The sequence below is a fragment of the Pan troglodytes genome, chromosome X (assembly GCF_028858775.2).
Source record: "Pan troglodytes isolate AG18354 chromosome X, NHGRI_mPanTro3-v2.0_pri, whole genome shotgun sequence".
NCBI classification, from domain to species: Eukaryota; Metazoa; Chordata; class Mammalia; order Primates; family Hominidae; genus Pan; species Pan troglodytes.
In genome coordinates, this window is record NC_072421.2 from 123,783,509 (window position 1) to 123,804,151 (window position 20,643).

Genomic DNA, 20,643 nt, shown 5'->3' on the forward strand with positions numbered 1-20,643 from the left:
ATAAAATATCTCCATCTTTTTTTAATTGCAATTCCCACTTTTATCACCCAATTCTGACACCCTTTCTCCTTTTCCTGAATTATTACAGGAGATTTACCATCTCCCTGCAAGTTGATTCCTGTACCTACTTTCTAGTGCTCTGCTCTGAATGTATCTTACTTAGAAAATTTCTAACTGAATGTTTCAAGCCTATCACCATATAACCTAAGTGAGCTTTTAGCTGTATGTTTGACTAGTCTTCTGCTCTTCTACACAATGACCTTTATACTCCAGCTAAAAGTAACCAGTCATTCCCCAAATCTGCCTCGAATTTCCCTGATTATGTGGCTTTCCTCATGACTACTGTCTAAGTACATTGAAACAGTGTTATGAGAAGTAGTACAGGGAAGTGAGAAAGAAGGAATTGGAGGAGGAAGGTGATCAGTGTAGTCATTTGTTAAATGCTAGATTTTCCACTTTCAGGTGTGCTGCCATGGGCAGGGTTTTTGATCCCTGGGAGCCCCTTTTCCTAAAGCATAACATAACTTGTTAGTATTATTGTGAAGATATAAGCGGTATGTATGAAGAATCTTGCAAGTATCTAACAAACTCAACATGTTCAACAAGTCATAGCTGTTACTATTTCTATAGACATGATTTAAATTAAGCTTCCCCTAAGAAATCTGCCCAGGTCCCTTTGCTGTTTTTCCACAGTCTTTTGTTAGAATATTTATTATAGATCTTTCATAATCTCACCTGAGCTGTAGTTACTTGTGCATGAATTTTTTTTTCTAATGCTAGGATGTATAGTGTTATTGATAACAGCTCTGACTCTGGAATCAGAGAGATCCGAATGAAAACACCAGCTCCTCTACTTACCACTTATGAGACATTGAAAGATAATCCTTTTTGTCTCAGTTTCTTCATCTATAAAATGCAAGTAATAATAGCAGCTAACCATGTGAATTTTTGTAATATATGTAAATGCTAGGTACAGTGTGTAAAATACAGTAAAAGTTGAATAAATGTTAAATATACTTGATTGAAAGCCCTTAAAAGATGGAAAATATACTTTGTCACCTTTGTTCTTTCCTTACTATGCCTAACACAATGTGTTGTACATTCTAGGTGTTCAAAATGCTTGTTGAAGGCTGGACATGGTGGCTCACGCCTGTAATTCCAGCTCTTTGGTAGGCTGAGGCAGGTGGATCACCTGAGCTCAGGAGTTCAAAATCAGCCCAGGAAACATGGCTAATCCGACTCTACAAAAAATACAAAAATTATCCGGGCATGGTGATACTTGCCTGTAGTCCCAACTACGCAGGAGGCTGAGGCAGAACAATCACTTGAGCTGGGGAGGTGAAAGTTGCAGTGAACTGAGATTGTGCCATTGCACTCCAGCCTGGGGAATAGAGTGAGACCCTGTCTGGAAAAAAAAAAGGAAAAAATTAAATAACACCAAATATTTGTTGAATTTCAATAATATTGATTAAAACAACACTGAATATGCCAATATTATTCATCTTTTGACTTCGAGGCAAAGAGAAGAATGATTGAATTAGGGCTTGAAACAAGAACCTGACCTATGCATACAGTATTAGGGAAGTTCTTTATGCCTCACAATGTGGTCCTGGCTCAGTAACATATAGTTGCTAAATGCTGAACAGATAGTGAATGAATGAATGTTCTCTATTTTTCAGATAAAGTGGCATTCTTGGTTGTTGTTTAGTTCTAAACAACAGAAATTTATTTTTCAAGAAAAATGAGTTTGGAACCAACATGCCTCAAGAAAGGAAAAAATAAAACAAGCCAAAATAAAACTTTTCACAGAATCTTTATGGCTTTGTAAATCAGACAACATACCTGCCACATTTGACATAATTTAACCTGAGTTTATAACAAAAAGGTTAACTTTTAAGAAAAGTCTGTTGATCTTTTAGACAGTATATTTGTAATTTTTATATTTGCCAGGTAAGCATGAAGTAATACCCAGACATAGCAGAAAAGCTTTCCTGGGTGTGGCAAACAGAGAGGAGTGAAAATGACACAAGGGTCTGTAAGTTGTATGGTTTCATCAAGGTATCTGTGGGAGGAACTGTAAAAGAAAGAACATCACAAATGTGTGTTTGTGTAAGTGAATGTAGTCTGTGTTCATACAACAGTATATGAATTAAGAGGATTCCATCTTTGTGTGGGCCTACGTAAAGAAATATAATATGGACAATGTTTAAAAAGTAAGAAATTCCAATCCACTTCTCAAGCTAACTTTGACACATCCTGAAAAACGACTGCAATATTCAATTTCTTAAAGTACAATTATGATCATAATGATACCATTCATTCATTCATGCCTTCAAAAAATTGGCTTAAACATATACCATTCACAGGGCTGCAGAAGCCCTGGGGATTTAAAAAATGTTTAACACTCATAGAGCTCATAGCTTAGTGAGGAAGACAGATATGTAAACTACCTAAGGGATTTTAAGATCTAAAACTCAGGAGAATTCTGTGTGGGAGATGGATACTGGGAAACCCTAAAGATAGTGATGGGAAGTGTAGAAAAAGAAGTAGGTAAGATTCTCTAGGAACAATATGAGGAAACAACAACACTTAAGGGATAAATGGGTGAGAGTTTGAGAAGACTAAGAAAGAACAGCCACAAATGTAAGAATAAAACTAGGACATAATGGTCAGGACTAAATTTCAAGAAGGAGCCTATGTCATTATCAAAGGCAGCAGAGATGAAAACAACAACTACAAATGTTCAGAAAACATTAATGGCTCTCTCATTGTTATTAAAACACATATAAACTTACCAGTGGTGCACTAAGAAAAATTCCATACAGTACTCCCAATCTAATTTTTCAATAATATTTTCCCTATTAGTCTCTGTATTAGTCCATTTTCACATTGCTATAAAGACATACCTGAGACTGGGTAATTTATAAAGAAATTGACTTGAGGTTCTTCAGGCTGTACAGGAAGTATAGTGGCTTCTGCTTCGTGGGAGGCCTCAGAAAGCTTCTAATCATAGCTGAAGGCAAAGAGGAAAACAAGACATCTTACATGGTGGGAGCAGGAGCAAGAGAGAGATGGACGTGGGGAGGTGCCACATGCTTTTAAACAGCCAGATCTCACTGGAACTCACTCACTATTGTGAGGACCGTCCTAAGCGGCATGGTGCTAAGCCATTCATAAAGGATCCACCCCCATTACCCAGTCACCTCCCACCAGACCCTATCTCCAACATTGGGGATTACAATTCAACATGAGATTTGGGTGAGGACACAGACCCAAAGCATATCAATCTCCTTCACTTCTTTCTTTTTGTCATTGTTAATAAGCTTTGTTAATACTTGAACATTTGAGGTGGGGGAGAGTGGGAGGAACAGAGAGAGGTCAAAGATAATTCCAAGGCTGTATTCCTTAAATACAGATGTTCCATGATGGACATATTTTTTTTTTGTCTCTCCAATATCTGTTTCTTATTCTGAAAATGGCATCTTCCCCATACCCTTCGTTTTCTTTTTTTTTTTTTAACTTATATTTTAGGTTCAGGGATACATGTGCAGGTTTGTTATAAATGCGTGTCATGGGGGTTTTTTGTACAGATTATTTTGTCACCAAGGTACCAACCCTTGTACCCAATAGTTAATTTTTCCAATTCTCTTCCTCCTCCCATCCTCTACCCTCCAGTAAGCCCTAGTGTCTATTGGTCCTGTCTTTGTGTCCATGAGTTCTCATCATTTAGCTCCCACTTATAAGTCAGAAAAAAAAAGAGTGCTCACTTTGGCAGCACATATACTAAAATTGGAATGATGCAGTGTCCTCCACTTCTATTGACTTGGAATATTCATTACACCATGAGCATGCCTAGAACTTTACTGCTTCTGTTACTTGGTTTGTGTTGTACCTTCAAATACATTGTACTCCTCTGGATTCGCCATACCTGTCCACATTCTAGCCATACTTCTGGCCCACATCTTCTATGAAAGCTCTCTTTGTACTCTTTCCACTTTAAAACTCTTTTTTGTATACCTTGCTTGAAACTTATGTATTACATATTGAATTATAGCTATATATATTCTATACACTTTTCCTATTCTCTGTACACTTTTTCATAGAAGAGTCTGTGTCATATTTATATTTAAAACCTCAGTATAGTGCCTAATATAAATGTTCAATAAATATTTGCTGAATGCTGAATGTATAGATGCTTGATATCACTAGAAACCGGCACTGTGAATGATATATTACATTCTCAATATTTGTTGTAATAAAAAATGAGCAACACAATTCTCTGTTATTTAGCCCTGAAATTCTCTTTCTGATTTCATTTCAAGCCTGAAGTATGTATTATCCTGATATGCAGCAACTTTATGAGAAAATTTTAGGCCAGTGTGAGATACCCAGGGTTACATTTGTGTACTAACCACAATAAATATTCAAAATTGATTGAATGATTAATCTTCATTATGTGGTAACTCTGATATAAGGGACAACTACTTCATTATAGTGAAAGTGTTCATTGCAAAAATTATCAAAGATAGAATATAGTGCTCAGTAAACCAGTGGTCTGACTTGGTATGTGATGTCCTTGTACAAAGCTTGTATCTCAGACTCAGAGAAAATTTGTCAGGAAGGGTGGCTGGTTATTTTTGGTTAAAGAATTAAGAATTCTATAAATGATTTTTTTTGACCATTTAAATTGAACTCTATTTTTTCTTCAAGAAGTAGAATTTAGTATTTTATGCCCTAACAATAATCATTTGATTTATTTCTATAAAGGAAATTTGCTTGAAGAAACAGTATGAGCAGACACATAATGCCATAGGAAAAAAAAATTTGGAAGTTGTTACAGAATTTATTTTTATTATGAGATAAATGTGAAAGGTGAGGTTAAAGTTTATCTCATGTTTATTTTTATGGAGATTCTTTGAATTTTTATTTTAAAAAATTATTTACAAGAACGATGCTGTAATAGTATCATAAAAATGATCCTTCTCAGAAAGAATAAAAGATAATCTTTCATACTATTAAAAATGACTTTGGTAGATGAACATAGAGTTCTTATGGGGATGGATGTACCAAACATTTAGATTATAAACAGCTTAAAAATATCTCAAATTTCTTTTTAAAGATGTACTTAAGATGCATTATGAAAGGTGAAATAAATCACAATTTTTTCAAACCTTTTCCAAATATTTATTTAACTAAAACAGGCACAGAAGTCTGTAACTAGATATATGCATTGACATTTTCTTGACAGAGTCATAAACCTGTGGTTTTCAAAACTTTAATGTTCAATAACATTTCATTGGTATACTCCAATGTATTTATTACTATGCATTATTAAAACATTTTTGTGCCTAGGAGATGTACAGTTTGTAATTATTTTTCCTTTAAAAACATAATAGCTTCACACTGGGCTTATTGCAGCTACAATATTTCATCTCTGAATTCTCTTTCAGACTTTCTGGGGCTGTGACAGAAATTTGTATTTGAACAGAAAAGCTGTCAAGGAGGTGCTATGGTATTATTCATCACATTTTTAATCTTGACCATACTTAGATGCTAGTGAGTCTGACTGTCCAAGACACTAAACAAAGATTGAAATTATGCCTTCTGTTCTTATACATCGAAGTAGCACCATCATACCAAATACAATAGACGTGTATTACACTCTATTAATTTCCTATTAGTTCTCAGGTATGCAAAATCTAACCATGGTGTCACTATAGTTTAGACATGCAACCTTGATTCCAGCATCAAAAAAAAAAAATGGAACCTGTCACTTCTAATAATTTTACAGGAGATTCTTCAAATGTAAATCTTTTTTCATCTTGTCATTCTTTCATGTCTTTAATGAGTTTGCTCACTAACAATGTAGAATCTTAATTTAACTTTCAGAAATATTAACAGCTATTATAATTAAGCATCTCTCAGAATATGCTAATTAACATGTAATAAAGAGTAATTTATAATACCTGAAACATTTATCTTTATAAAATCTCATCAATATTTAACGTATTTCAGAAAGAAAAAACCAAGGACAATAGCGAACTCGGGATTCCTAATAAAATTTCATGTTTTGAGGGAAAACATCATCTAGCATAATTGGATGATCTACAAGTAAAACTCAACCACTTGCAAAAACAAGCAAACACTTTGTACTTGAAGGGAAAATTACCCAGGGATTACCATGTTAAAATTACATCACAGAAAATAGTTAACTCTTGGTAATAGGTCCCATGATCAGTCGGACAAGTACTTTACATGAAATATTAGTATATTTTTTAAAGAAGTTTATGTTTTATTTAGATGTGTTGATTTTTCACCACTACTGCTGACCTTTAAATCTAATTAAAGTATCTTAGAATCCAGATCCACACCCTGTTATCTCTCCTGACAGATTTTTATTTGAAGGTCTGTAATAAAGCCACTAAAATTCAGACTGTATTTGTAGTGAAAATAGTGTTTATTGTGCTAAGGTTTCAGATGTAACCTTAAGTTGATAGAAATGAAAGACTCAAAATTTTCCACTTTGAATTACAAACTGTTGTATCATCTTTTCTAAAGATTAAATAGAGTGGGTTTCATAGTGAAATCATACTAATATTTTCCTTTATCTATTTCTCCTATTTTACTGAAGTTGAATTATTTGTAGGCAATATTACAATATTAACTTTTTATAGAGAGTCAATGAGATTTATTTTGTGTTCTGAAGCCTTAGGTGTTTGGTCGGGGAAGTAATGCTATACAAGTCTGCCAAACCACAATTGTTCCATTATTCCAAGTCTTGGAATTCAGATTCAACTGTGAATTTCAACAGCTTGAATCTGTATTTCCTCATGACACACCAAAATTTTGTCTATATGCATTGGACACATTGTACTTTATCCTTTTCAATATTTTCTGTCTATTCCCATTTTAGAGGAGATGAGTTGTTGAAAGTCTGCTATTTTCTCAGCATTAACTGCCAAGGTAACTGAATTTCATCGTAAGTCGTGATATGCAGTAATTTCAAGTTAACACATATCTTGTTACTCAATAAATATGTATTTTACTATTTCTCAACATAAAACTTTTTATCTATAATATTGAACCCCTCTCACTTAGGCTTTTGCTTAGAGTTTTTATTTATTTATTTATTTATTTATTTTTAATTTTTTTTATTATACTTTTAAGTTTTAGGGTACATGTGCACATTGTGCAGGTTAGTTACATACATATACATGTGCCATGCTGGTGTGCTGCACCCACTAACTCGTCATCTAGCATTAGGTATATCTCCCAAGGGGAAAGGATTCCCTATTTAATAAATGGTGCTGGGAAAACGGGCTAGGCATATGTAGAAAGCTGAAACTGGATCCCTTCCTTACACCTTATACAAAAATCAATTCAAGATGGATTAAAGACTTAAACGTTAGACCTAAAACCATAAAAACCCTAGAAGAAAACCTAGGCATTACCATTCAGGACATAAGCATGGGCAAGGACTTCATGTCTAAAACACCAAAAGCAATGGCAACAAAAGACAAAATTGACAAATGGGATCTAATTAAACTAAAGAGCTTCTGCACAGCAAAAGAAACTACCATCAGACTGAACAGGCAACCTACAAAATGGGAGAAAATTTTCGCAACCTACTCATCTGACAAAGGGCTAATATCCAGAATCTACAATGAACTCAAACAAATTTACAAGAAAAAAACAAAGAACCCCATCAACAAGTGGGCAAAGGACATGAACAGACATTTCTCAAAACGAGACATTTATGCAGCCAAAAAACACATGAAAAAATGCGCACCATCACTGGCCATCAGAGAAATGCAAATCAAAACCACAATGAGATACCATCTCACACCAGTTAGAATGGCAATCATTAAAAAGTCAGGAAACAACAGGTGCTGGAGAGGATGTGGAGAAATAGGAACACTTTTACACTGTTGGTGGGACTGTAAACTAGTTCAACCCTTGTGGAAGTCAGTGTGGCGATTCCTCAGGGATCTAGAACTAGAAATACCATTTGACCCAGCCATCCCATTACTGGGTATATACCCAAAGGATTATAAATCATGCTGCTATAAAGACACATGCACACGTATGTTTATTGCGGCATTATTCACAATAGCAAAGACTTGGAACCAACCCAAATGTCCAACAAGGATAGACTGGATTAAGAAAATGTGACACATATACACCATGGAATACTATGCAGCCATAAAAAATGATGAGTTCATGTCCTTTGTAGGGACATGGATGAAATTGGAAATCATCATTCTCAGTAAACTATCGCAAGAACAAAAAACCAAACACCGCATATTCTCACTCGTAGGTGGGAATTCAACAATGAGATCATATGGACACAGGAAGGGGAACATCACACTCTGGGGACTGTTGTGGGGTGGGGGGAGGGGGGAGGGATAGCATTGGGAGAGTTTTTACAGGTAGAAAATGCAATAATTGCAAGTAGCTATCAAGCATTTATATCTCAGGTCCTGAGTTCAATTCTTTATATGTATTGTCTCATTTAATTCTTGTAATAACCCAATTATTACCTCCATATAACATATAAGAAAATTGATGCATAGAATAGTTAATAACTTGTCCAAGACCTTATAACTTGTAAGTGTTATACTTAAGAATTTTTTTTGTCTTAACTACAATTACTACTGAAAGGATAAAATAAAACATTTTAAGGAATACCTATTACTGGAGACTTCACAGTAAGGACATCCATGACATTGGTGAACAATTGTGAAAACATCAATCAGAACACTTAACACCTGTGAATTGTATCATTTATGTGTTACCTATTAATAAAGTGTAAGTCAAATTTCCTTCAAAATTTAATGTGATCTCTAAATTAACCAAATATATGTTAGAGAGTAAAAAAAGAAATCTTTCTCAGATAATATTCCACCCCTTCCTACTTATGTGTGGGAACAGAATTAATTCAAGTAAGATTCATCTACATTACAAAGTAAAAAAGGAAATTATGAGAAAGCATACTCTTTCTTCACAAAGGAAGCCTCTTTGTAGGCATCGCCTAATAATTTTCCAGCAACACATCAAGTATAAACAACTTTATAAAATTCACATAGAAACAAATGAATATTTGCATAAAAGTCCACTTTATAAAAGAATATATTGCAGAGTCACATTTAAGTAGTGCTTTCTTCTTAAAAGCTTTCACATATCATTTATTTTATAAAAGTTAAATTTACATATAGTGGTTCAGGAATATAATTATTAAGTAAAATGTGGTATGACTGAAGTTTGTTTATAGCTTATTTTTTCTCCTTGAAGACATTCATATGTATTGGTTTCATTATGTATCACATTTGATGAATTTGAAAATTACATATATTATCTTTTTGTCTTTTTTTGATGTACTTTTTCTTTATAACAGTGTCACATTTAAGATCACCACTTAGTCAAGTAGTTCCTGAAGGAGGAAGGTGGAAAGTAATTTTTAGAAATGGTGTGACTGAGAGGTAAATGATTGGGGGCAGCAGAGAGAAAAGACAGACTTTTTTGTGAGCAGCTGGAACCAGGAGTATTGATGTTCATATAAATTGGAAAGATTTAATATAGGGTAAAACTTCTTAAGATATTGAAAACTAGATAAATCTTCTGACATATAGCTCATGTGAAGATGGGGATATCATGCATACACCTGTGAATTTCCGGGGTATAAAGGCTCCTCTGTATGTAGCCAGATAGAAAAAAATGGTCTTTAGAAAACAAAATGTCTGCTTTGCTGCTGTACTCTAGGGGAAAAGCAACAATTTCCTCAATGGTAAATATTGTCTTTTTTCTCCCCCTCAGAAAAATACCCAACATGTACTTTGATGAGCCTTTTTGTTTGAAAAAATTAGAACCTGGAGCACCAAAGATTTAACTTGTTCATTCTACCTAAGACTGTAAAAGATATTTTGAGTTCACGCAAGCAGCCTGAAAGAGAAGGTAAAGGACATCAGTGTGGAGATGGGCATGAAGGAAATGGAACTTTGGAGATAAACAAAAGGAAATTTTAAAAATGACAGCCAAAAGAAGGGTTATCCCCACCAAGAAACACTTAGAGGTGAGAAAGGCCTGGTAAATTTTTAGGATAGTGATATTTGATGCTAAATTTTAAGTTGTTTTCTCTTGTCCTGTAGTCCCACTATATTATACCAAAACTTCAGTATAAATCTGATATATTTAAAGCACTTGTTAAGTAGTTTTTGTAGGAATTAAGGAATAGGGATTGTAGAATAAGTGGTACCAAGGAAAAAGCATCTGCCTCCCACCCCCAGCCCATTTAAACAAATGGAGAGACATAGGGAGTAGTATTGTGATTCAACTGCTATATTGTAACAGTAAGGAGTGAATCCAAAGTCTAGAGGTCTAAGGGATACATACTTATTAAATACACACAAATTAGTTGCATGTGTGAAAAGTGTTCACCCACAAAGCACACTGTTATTAGTAAAACTTCCTATGTGTTCAGTGTGATTCTTTCCAGCTGATACTGAGTAATATCAGAAAGCATCAAATAGTTGAATGCCTGAAGCACTTTTGGCCACTAAATACAACACTAATAAGTACAGAAAAATTGGTATTAAAGCAAAGTATTGATGTAACAAATAGCATATAATATATTTGGAGATAGGCTTAGTATAGGTTTTGTGAAAAATAAATAAATCAAAGAAGCAACCACAGTTGGATGCCTGAAATCACATTTTTTTTGTGAAAGGGGATATGTTGTTCAATATTTTAGAAGTTTTAGGTTAAATGTTAAACAGCTGTTAATATGTCCCTATTGCAAAGAAAAGAACAGCACAATGACACATGTTGTAATGTAGGTTGTTTTGCACATAACGTCTGAGTCAACTCACTTTAGAAATCTGATAAAGAGGACAATAGCTTAATAATGTGGACTATATATTCCTATAAAGTCAAAAAAATAGATCCTGGTAATGGCGTATGCTCAAATTATGAGTCCCTAAGTAGGAATGTTAGAACAGACTTCAATTCCATTTTCCAGCTGCAAAATAATCACTGCTTTAGGGGACAGTAGTGTTTGGCTGCCATAATTTCCACTGCCATAATTCAGGTGAATTAGAAAGAATTACTTTGTGACCTTCAGACAGCAGACTATACCTACATGTTGAAATATGTATATACACCTCAGGCCTTCTATAGTAGGACATCAGACTGTCTTAATCAACTATTTAAAATTTAACGAATTTCAAGATGCAAGAAATATGGAAATCAATTATTGGTCCTTAGCTGCACTTTGGAATCGACTTTTATCTAATGATAGGGCTGACTCTTTGACTTCCAATATGTCATTCTTTTAGAATGGTTTGTTCCAGTTTCATAATTTATTGGAACATCAAATTATCTGCTTTTCTGGATTCCATTTTTTAAAGTCTATCCCTCAGTACCCTAAAATCTGAGATATATTTTATTATCTGTCCTTACTTATGTGTTGCCGTGGCTTACTCAAACACTTCCCTCTTTGACTATATGTAGGCCTTGCTTGAACTGCTGACCTTTCTTTTCACTTAAATAAATCAATATTTATCAAATCCCCCTTTGCAGTTTCTTTCTTTTTTCAATTTCTTATGTATACATTCTCCCAACTGTCTTGGTGTCTGTCAACAAACTCTGAGAATTTCATGTAAGTAATATTTTTATCACATTATTGTGAATAGTGGAAAAGGATCTTAATTAAACTATACATGGCTCAGGACAGGTTGCACCAAAAAGGGCAGGCTTCTTTCATGTTCTGCTTCCTCTTCCTTTCTCATCTCCATAAATATACAATTCTAAAAATATAAAGTAATATAACAAAATAAACCTATAATTATTAAATGTCTTAAATTAGTATAAGTTTCCTGAAAAATAAATTACAACAGCATTCAACTGTGGATGTTTAAATTATAGACGACTGAAGATTAAATTTACAAGAGGACCTTAGAAATCTTCTATTCTAATCATCTCATTTTATATTTGAATAGTATGAGACTCAAAGGATTGCATCCAATTGCCAATGTTATCATTAATGAGTGGAAACTTCAGGTCTCACACCCCAGTCTCCTGACACCTAGTTTAATTTTCTCAATATTATATCACAGTGCTATAAGAAACTTGAAAATAAAACTCTTAAAAAAGAGAATGATTGCAAGTCAACAAGCTAACTTTCTAACTTAAAGAATCTGAAAATGAAGAACAAATTATACCCAAAGCTAGCAGAAGGAAATAATAAAGATTAGAGAGGAAATAAACAAAATGGAGGATAGAAAATTTTTAAAAAATCAGTGAAACCAAATGTTGGCTCTCTGAAAATGTAAGAAAAAAAAACTTGACAAACCTTTAGCTAGACTGAGAAAAAAATAAAGCAGATACAAGCTACTGCCATCAGAAATGAAAGTAGGGACTTTATTAATGATCTTGCAGAAATAAGAAGGCTTATAAAATAATACTAGGAATAATTTTACACCAAAGAATTAGATAGTTCAGATGAAATGAAAAAAAATTTAAGAAAACAAAAACTACTAAGCTGAGTGAAAAAAAAGAAGAAGAAGAAAGAAAATCTGAATAGACCTGAGGACAAGTAAAGACATGGAATACTTATTCAAAATCCTTTGAAGAAAAGGCCAGGAGAAAATGGCTTCCTTGGTGAATTCTACCAAACTCTTAAGTAAAAAATTATAACAATTCTTCTCAAATTCTTCAAAAAAAAAAAATGAAAGGAACACTTTCTATCTCATGTATGAAGCCAGAATTACTCTTCTTTAAGGAAACATGACAAAGACATCACAGTAATCAAAGTTAGAGACTAAAATCCATTATAAATATAGATAAAAAATATTCAAAATATTATGCAATATAATAAAGTGGAATATACCTCAGGAATGTATTTATTTCAACACACAAGTCTATCAATGTAATATCACAAAAAATTCTAAATAGCCAAAACAATATTAAAAAAAAAAGACTGGAAGACTCACACTTTCCACTTTCAAACCTTACTAAAAAGTGATAGTCAACAAGACAATGTAATAGCATGAGGATATATATATTGATCAATGGAATATAACTGAGAGTCCAAAAATAAACCCACATATCTATTGTCAATTGACTTTTGGGAAAAATGCCCAGACCACTCGATGGGGAAAAAAATAGTCTTTTCCACAAATGGCTGGAGACAACTAGATATTCACATGGAAAAGGATGAAATCGGATCCTCACATCACACCATATACAAAACCAAACTCAGAATGCATCAACGACCTAAATATAATAACTAAAACTATAAAACTATTTGAAGAAAGCATAGGAATAAATCTGTATGTATTTGGATTTGTCAACTATTTCTTATGTAATACTAGTAACAGAAGCAGCAAAAGAAAACAGATAAATTGGACTTTCTAAAAAATAAAACTTTTGTGCATCAATGGACACCATTAAGAAAGTGAAAATACAATTCACAGAATGGGAGAAAATATGTGTAAATCATATCTGATAAGACTTTAGTATCCAGAATATGTAATGAACTCTTATGACTCAACAACAAAAAGACAACCTAATGAAACAAATAGGCAATAGACTTGAATAGGCATTTCTCAAAAAAAGATATACGAATGGCCAAAAAGCATGTGAAAAGATGCTCAACAGCATTAGTCATTAGAAAAATGCAAATGAAAACCACACTGTGCTACCACTGGACATTCAGATATAATAATAAAAAATAGCAAATATTTTGTGAAGACGTGCAAAAATCTGAAGATTCTTGAATAGTTGGAAGGAATGTAAAATGGTGCAGCTGTTGTGGAAAAAAGTTTGGAGTTTCCACTATATGTTAAACCTAGCATTACCATGTGATGGCACAATTCCACTCTTGGGTATACCCTCAAAAAAATTGAAAACAGGTGTTCCAGCAAAAACTTGAAGAAAATTCGTAGCAGCCCTTTTCACAATAGTCAAAGGATGGAAGCAACCCAAATACCCATTAACTGATGAATGAATTAACAAAAGTGGTATATCTACACAATGGTATACTATTCAGCCATAGAAAGTAATGAAGTATTGTTACGTGGTACAGCATAGATGAACCTTGAAACATTATTATAAGTATGTGAAAGCCGACACAAATGGTCACATATTTTATTACTTCGTTTATTTGAAATATACAGAATAGGTGAATTCATAGAGAAAGAATACAGATGAACGGTTGCCAGTGGGTTAGGAGGAGGAGAAATGAAGAGCGTCTCTTGAGTTTCCTTTTGGGGTGATGTATAGGAAAAAAGTTAACTGTTTTCTTCTATACTCTCATTCACAAAACAAAATACGCACAGAAAAACACAGAACATTTCCCTTCTGACACCAGATGTGTGTGGGTTTTTCCCACACCAACCAATTCTCTGACACCAGGTGGATGTCCTGAAATTTAACACAATTCTGACACAGTTGCAGGACTTTTCCTTAGTTCAGCTAAAGGTGGGGCTTTTTGTCCTGCACCCACGAAAATTCAGGCTTGCAGACAATTTGAATGGCGAGTAAGACATGGTTTTATTGTGTGATAAGGAAGAAAAGGGGGAAACAGGGACTCTCACATGCCAGAATCCTGCTAGAGCACTTCCCATCTGGCCATTCAAATCCCAGGTTTCACACAGGAAGAGGAGGGGCCAGGCTCCTCCCCACTGCAAAGGGCACGAACTTCTGTGTTTCCACTCTAGTGCACATTCCCAGTGAGAAGGCTGGTTGGAGATTCCCCCAGGACCCCATCCCATCTGTCTGCCTCAACACCATCTCCAGGTAGTTTCAAGGCTCAGTCCCATAAAACTGCCTGCACTATAGATGACAATTGCAAGTAGTAAGTTACCCACAAATTCTGTCTGACATGGCTACAAATCGAAGATTCCCACAATCCCCTTCTCAATGAATATGTTACAGAAGCTCACAGAACTTCAGTACACATATTTACATCTACTGGTTTATTATATTGATAAAACATGTGTTGGGGGATACAGATGAAAAGTCAGATGAAGAGGTACATAGGGTGAAGAAGCTTCTTTCTCCGTGGACTTAAGGTATGCCATCCTCATGTCATGTGGACATGTTCACCAACCCAGAAGATCTCCAAACCTTCTACTTAAGGATTGTCACATAGGCCTGGTTGATTATTAAATCAATTGCTATCTCCTCCTCTTTCCCCAGAGAATGGTAGTTGGGCTGAAAGTTCCAAGTTTCTAATCATGGCTTGGTCTTTTAGGTTACCAGACCTCAATCAGGAACCCACCAAGAGCTGTCTCAATACAACAAAAGACACCCTTATCATTCATGAAATTTCAAGAGGTCTGTGTCAGGTACTGGGGTCAAAGGTAAATATTAGAACAAAAAAAAATGCTCCTAGCACCCCTATTGCATAGTCATTCTAAGGGTTTTAGGAATTCTGCGCCAGAAACTGGAGTGAAGACCAAATAAGTATTTCTTATCATACTGTACTAGTCGGGGTTCTCTAGAGAGACAGAATTAATGGAATACGTATACATACATGGACCACACATGAAAATGGCAGCTTTTTGGGTCACTCAATCAATGGGCCAGAGTAACACACCCAAGTGAGTAATGTGTTGCCTCCAAAATCCAAATAGGCCCACTAAGCATGGTGCCTCTTTCTTGATTGTAGGAAGGGCTAAATGCAGCAACTTTTCCTTCACCATAGAAGGAATATCTTGACAGCTCCGACACCACTGGACTTCTACAAATTTTACTGAGGTAGAAGGTCCCTGAATTTTAGTCAGATTTATTTCCCAACCTCTGGCACAGAAACATATTAACAATAAGTCCAGTGTGTTTGCTACTTTTTGCTCACTAGATCTAAGCAGTGTAATATAATCAATGTAATGGACCAATGTTATATCTTGCAGAAGCGAAAAGCGATCAAGGTCTCTTTGAATATGATTATGACATAAAGCCGGATAGTGGATATACCCCTGAAGTAGGACAGTAAAGGTATACTGCGGCTTTGCCAGCTGAAGGAAAATAGCTTCTGGTGGGCCTTATGGACAGGAATGGAGAAAAAAAGCATTTGCCAAGTCAATGGCTGCATACCTGGTACCGGGAGATCTGCTAATTTGCTCAAGCAATGAAACCACATCTGGTACAGCAACTACAATTGGAGTCACCACTTGGTTAAGCTTACATTAATCCACTGTCATTTTCCAAGATCCATCTATTTTCTGCACAGTCCAAATGGGAGAGTTGAACGGGGATGTGTTGGGAGTCACCACCCCTGCATCTTTCAAGTCTTTGATGGTGGCACTAATCTCTGTAATCCCTCCAGGGATGTGGTATTGTGTTTGATTTACTATTTTTCTAGGTAGAAGCAGATCGAATAGCTCCCATTTGGCCTTTCCCACCATAATAGCCCCCACCCTACCAGTCAGGGAGCAAATGTGGGGGTTCCACCAGCTGCTAAGTATCTTTATGCCAATTATGCATTATTAAACTGGGGAAATGACCACAGAATGAATCCAGGGACCCACCGGACCCATTGTAAGTTGGACGTGAGCTAAAACTCCATTAATTACCTGACCTCCATAAGCCCCTACTTTAACTGGAGGACAACAATGACGTTTTGGGTCCCCTGGAATCAACATCAGCTCCGAGCCAGTGTCCAGTAGTCCCCAAAATGTCTGACCATTTCCCTTTCCCCAATGCACAGTTACCCTGGTAAAAGGCCGGAGGTCTCCTTGGGGAAAAATGGGAGAAAGATTAACAGCATAAATTGTCGGTAGTGTAGTGGGGTCCTTCTTCAAGGGGACCTGGCCTCCCCTTCATTCAACGGATTCTGGATCTGTAAACTGGCTCAAGTCTGGAAATTGATTGAGGGGCCGTGATTCTCTGTTTTTATAATTCAAATTTATCTTTTGTCCATTCGACCTAGAAGTTTTCTGCTTATGTAAATTAATAGGAATGTAGTAGGCTTCCTATCTATTTCACTTCTAGGAACACCATGATTAATTAACCATTACCAGAGCTCTACACAAGTCACATTATTCTGATTGCCATGTTGCCTCTGCTGTCCATTATGGTAGCTATGCCCACCTTGCCTTTGACAGTTGAGTGCTGTCACTTGGACTCTGACACCTTGGGATCCAATTATTCTCATTGTATTTAAATTATGTAGTTGAGTGACTGCAGTTCCCACTGTTAGATCTGACATACAGAGAAGAACAATTACAGGAACCTTTAAAAATGAAGGTGCTACCCTAACAAATCTAATTCACAAGGCATTGGTCAGTGGGATATCTTCTGGACCCTCTTAGCTGGGATGAATAGGTGTAAAGTGACTAACCCACTCCACTATCCCAATCTCCATAAGCCTTTGGATCCCTTCCTCTACATTAAACCAAGGGATATCAGGCATTTCCAGCTTGCTCACAGTGCGTCATCTTTTAATTCGTATTTCAGCTAACCAAGCAAATAAATTATTAGAACCTTTTTTTAGATCCCTGAGCTGCAACGTTAAATGCAACGTCTCTACTTAGTGGACCCAAATCAATAAATTCAGCCTGATCCAATTCTATGATCCTTCCACCATTATCACACACCCTTACTATCCATTCCCATGCCTGTTCTCCAGATTTCTGTTTACATAAATTAGAAAACTCAAGCAGTTCTTTTCGAGTGTAGCACACCTCCTCATGGGTCACACTCTCAACCTCACCTCTAGGGTCCTGCCAGGACATTAGTCTAGTTATAGGGCTAGAATCAAACAGGGGTATTGAGGGTGGCTCCTGAGGAGAATTAACATTATCTTGCCTTGCAACTGCCTCAGGGGAGGCCATAACTGTTGCCTCAGGCAACACAGGGTTTTATATCTTCAGACAAAGGTAGAAAGGCTGATGGCAGCATGGGTTGGGGAGGGGATGTTGCCAATACTGGGGATGGGGAAGCTGTTTTCCCTGGCAAAAAAAGGTTCATCAGAGTTTACAACCTCAGTGTTCCTAGCTTCATCAGGGTCCTCCCACACGTCCCCATTCCAAGTTGCACGGTCCCATTCTTTTCCAATCAATGCCCTCACTTTAACAGTAGACATCTGGTGAGGCTGTGCATGCACCTTTCGTTGCAGGCCAACCACTCACATGATAAGACCTTGTGTCTGTTTTTCCACAATTTCAACTCTTTCTCTACAAGAGATGAGACTCTCACTCAGGGCCATCTTAGCAGATTTGAGGCTCAGTATCTGCTTCTGAAGCTGGAAGATAAAATCCCTGAGTTCATCATTTTCTTTCATCACTTTGTCCACTGAACTTAGGAGCAACCAATCAGCTTCATTATGATCCTTGTTTCTCCACATATGGAAAAGTTATTATGTACAGGGTCACTAAACACCTTGCCTCGCATAAGTGATGAATCAGGAGCATCAAATGCATTTATTTTGCATAACTCCCTAGACAGTTCACACCAAGGACTATCGATGCTCTGCATACTCTTAGAAGTAAAGTCATTAGCATTTTGGAGTCTAATCATATTAAGCAGCCAACCCCAGAAACCCCAAAACCAATGAAGGAACTCCATCCTTAATATTCTGTTCCTCTAGAAGCACTCCTGGTAGCAAAATCTGTATTAGTCAGGGTTCTCTAGAGAGATAGTATTAATGGAATATATATATATATATTACATTTGTGTATATAGGAGTTTATTAAGTATTAACTCACACGATCACAAGGTCCCACAATAGGCCGTTTGCAGGCTGGGGAGCAAGAAGAGCCAATCCAAGTTCCAAAAGTGAAGAACTTGGGGTTCAATGTTTGAGGGCAGGAAGCATCCATTATGGGAGAAAGATGTAGGCTGGAAGGCTAGGCCAGTTTCTCTTTTTACATTTTTCTGCCTGCTAATATTCTAGCTGTGCTGACAGCTGATTAGACTGTACCCACTCAGATTAAGAGTGGGTCTGGGCCAGGCGTGGTGGCTCACGCCTGTAATCCCAGCACTTTGGGAGGCCGAGGCAGGTGGATCACCTGAGGTCGGGAGTTCGAGACCAGCCTGTCCAACATGGAGAAACCCCATCTCTACTAAAAATACAAAATTAGACGGGCATAGTGGTGCATGGCTGTAATCCCAGCTACTCAGGAGACTGAGGCAGGAGAATTGCTTGAAACCGGGAGGTGGAGGTTGCCGTGAGCCGAAATCGTGCCATTGCAATCCAGCCTGGGCAACAAGAGTGAAACTCCGTCTCAAAAAAAAAAAAAAAAAAAAAAAAGAATCCTCATTTCCCAGCCTACTGACTCAAACGTTAATCTCATTTTGCAATACCCTCACAGACACACCCAGGATCAATACTTTGTAACCTTCAATACAATCAAGTTGACACTCAGTATTAACCATCACACATACATGTATTTCTTATTACATATCATAGTATCAGAGGTAATGAAAAAAATTTGGAACCAGATAGTGATGATTACACACTACTGAGAATGCACAAAAAGCCACTAAAGTTTACACTCTAAAATGGTTGAAATAGTAAATTTTATGTTATGTGCATTTTACCACAATAAAACAAAACAAGAACAACAAAAGAAACGAAGTACTGATGCATAGTACAACATGAACTTTGAAAACATTATGCAAAGTGAAACGAGTAAGATTCAAAAGGCCGTTTGTTGCATAATTCCGGTTATGTAAAATATCAAGCATAGCCAAATCCATAGATATACTATGTAAATTATTCATAGTCAGGTCTTGATGGAAAAGAGAAACGTGGATAATGGGTATGTGATATTTTGGGGGGTAATAAAAATATTCTGAAATGAGTGCTAATAGTAACATAAATCTGTGAATATATCAAAGCCACCAAATTGTACACTTTAAAAGGGTGAAATTTCAGATGTGTGAATTATATCTCAATACATTTGTCATAAAAATTTTAATTAAACTTAGTGAACATTATTTTGAGTATGTCTTTAATGAGAGAGTATAGTACAGAGGTTAAGCTCAAGGGCTTGGGGTCAGATTTTAGTTTGAATCTGGCCTTCAAAACTTAAGATCTGATCTTGGTGAATTTATTTTCTTTGTCTAAGCTTCTTTTTCCTGTGTAAAATTGAGATTACTGTAAGGGCTATCTGGGTTGTTTGAAGATTAAATATTATAATCCATTTAAAGCACTTAAAATGAAGTCTCTGGTGTACTTAGGGTTTACATAAATAGCTGCTATTGTTGTTATAATCATCGTTATCATTATTTCACACACAGGCATAGATAAATGACTGGAAGGAAATACATATTGCCAGCTCAACAAGTTATCTCTAGATGGTAAGATAAGGGGTGATTGATATTTTCTTCAAAGTTTTGTTTATTTTAAAAATATTATACAATAGTTATTTTAATTTTATAACAAAATAAACTGTTTATCATTTGAAAATTTGAAATATTTTGGCTTAAAAAAGCAGCACTATTCTGAACCCCAGAAAATTCTACTTGATGGTCTGCCATGAGGATTTTCCTTATTTTATTGGATCAGCATCTCCAATGTAAAATCATGATTTGCTGCTGGTGGAACAGGTGGTATTACAGCTAACTGAATGGCCATAACAGAAGTAACAGATCTGAGGCTACTGTATCAGGCAGGTTTCCAAATTGTTAACATCGGTTATG

The 20,643-nt window shown here is 35.8% G+C and overlaps 1 long non-coding RNA gene across 1 annotated transcript in view; it reads left to right on the plus strand.

Annotated features, from left to right (window-relative positions):
• LOC129138599 (uncharacterized) overlaps nt 1–10,635 on the plus strand; it is a 47,194-nt gene extending 36,559 nt beyond the window's left edge. The window contains exon 4 of the long non-coding RNA XR_008541907.2: nt 9,814–10,635. This is a non-coding gene — a long non-coding RNA (uncharacterized LOC129138599). The remainder of the gene's footprint in view (nt 1–9,813) is intronic.
• The last annotated feature ends 10,008 nt before the right edge of the window (nt 10,636–20,643 follow it).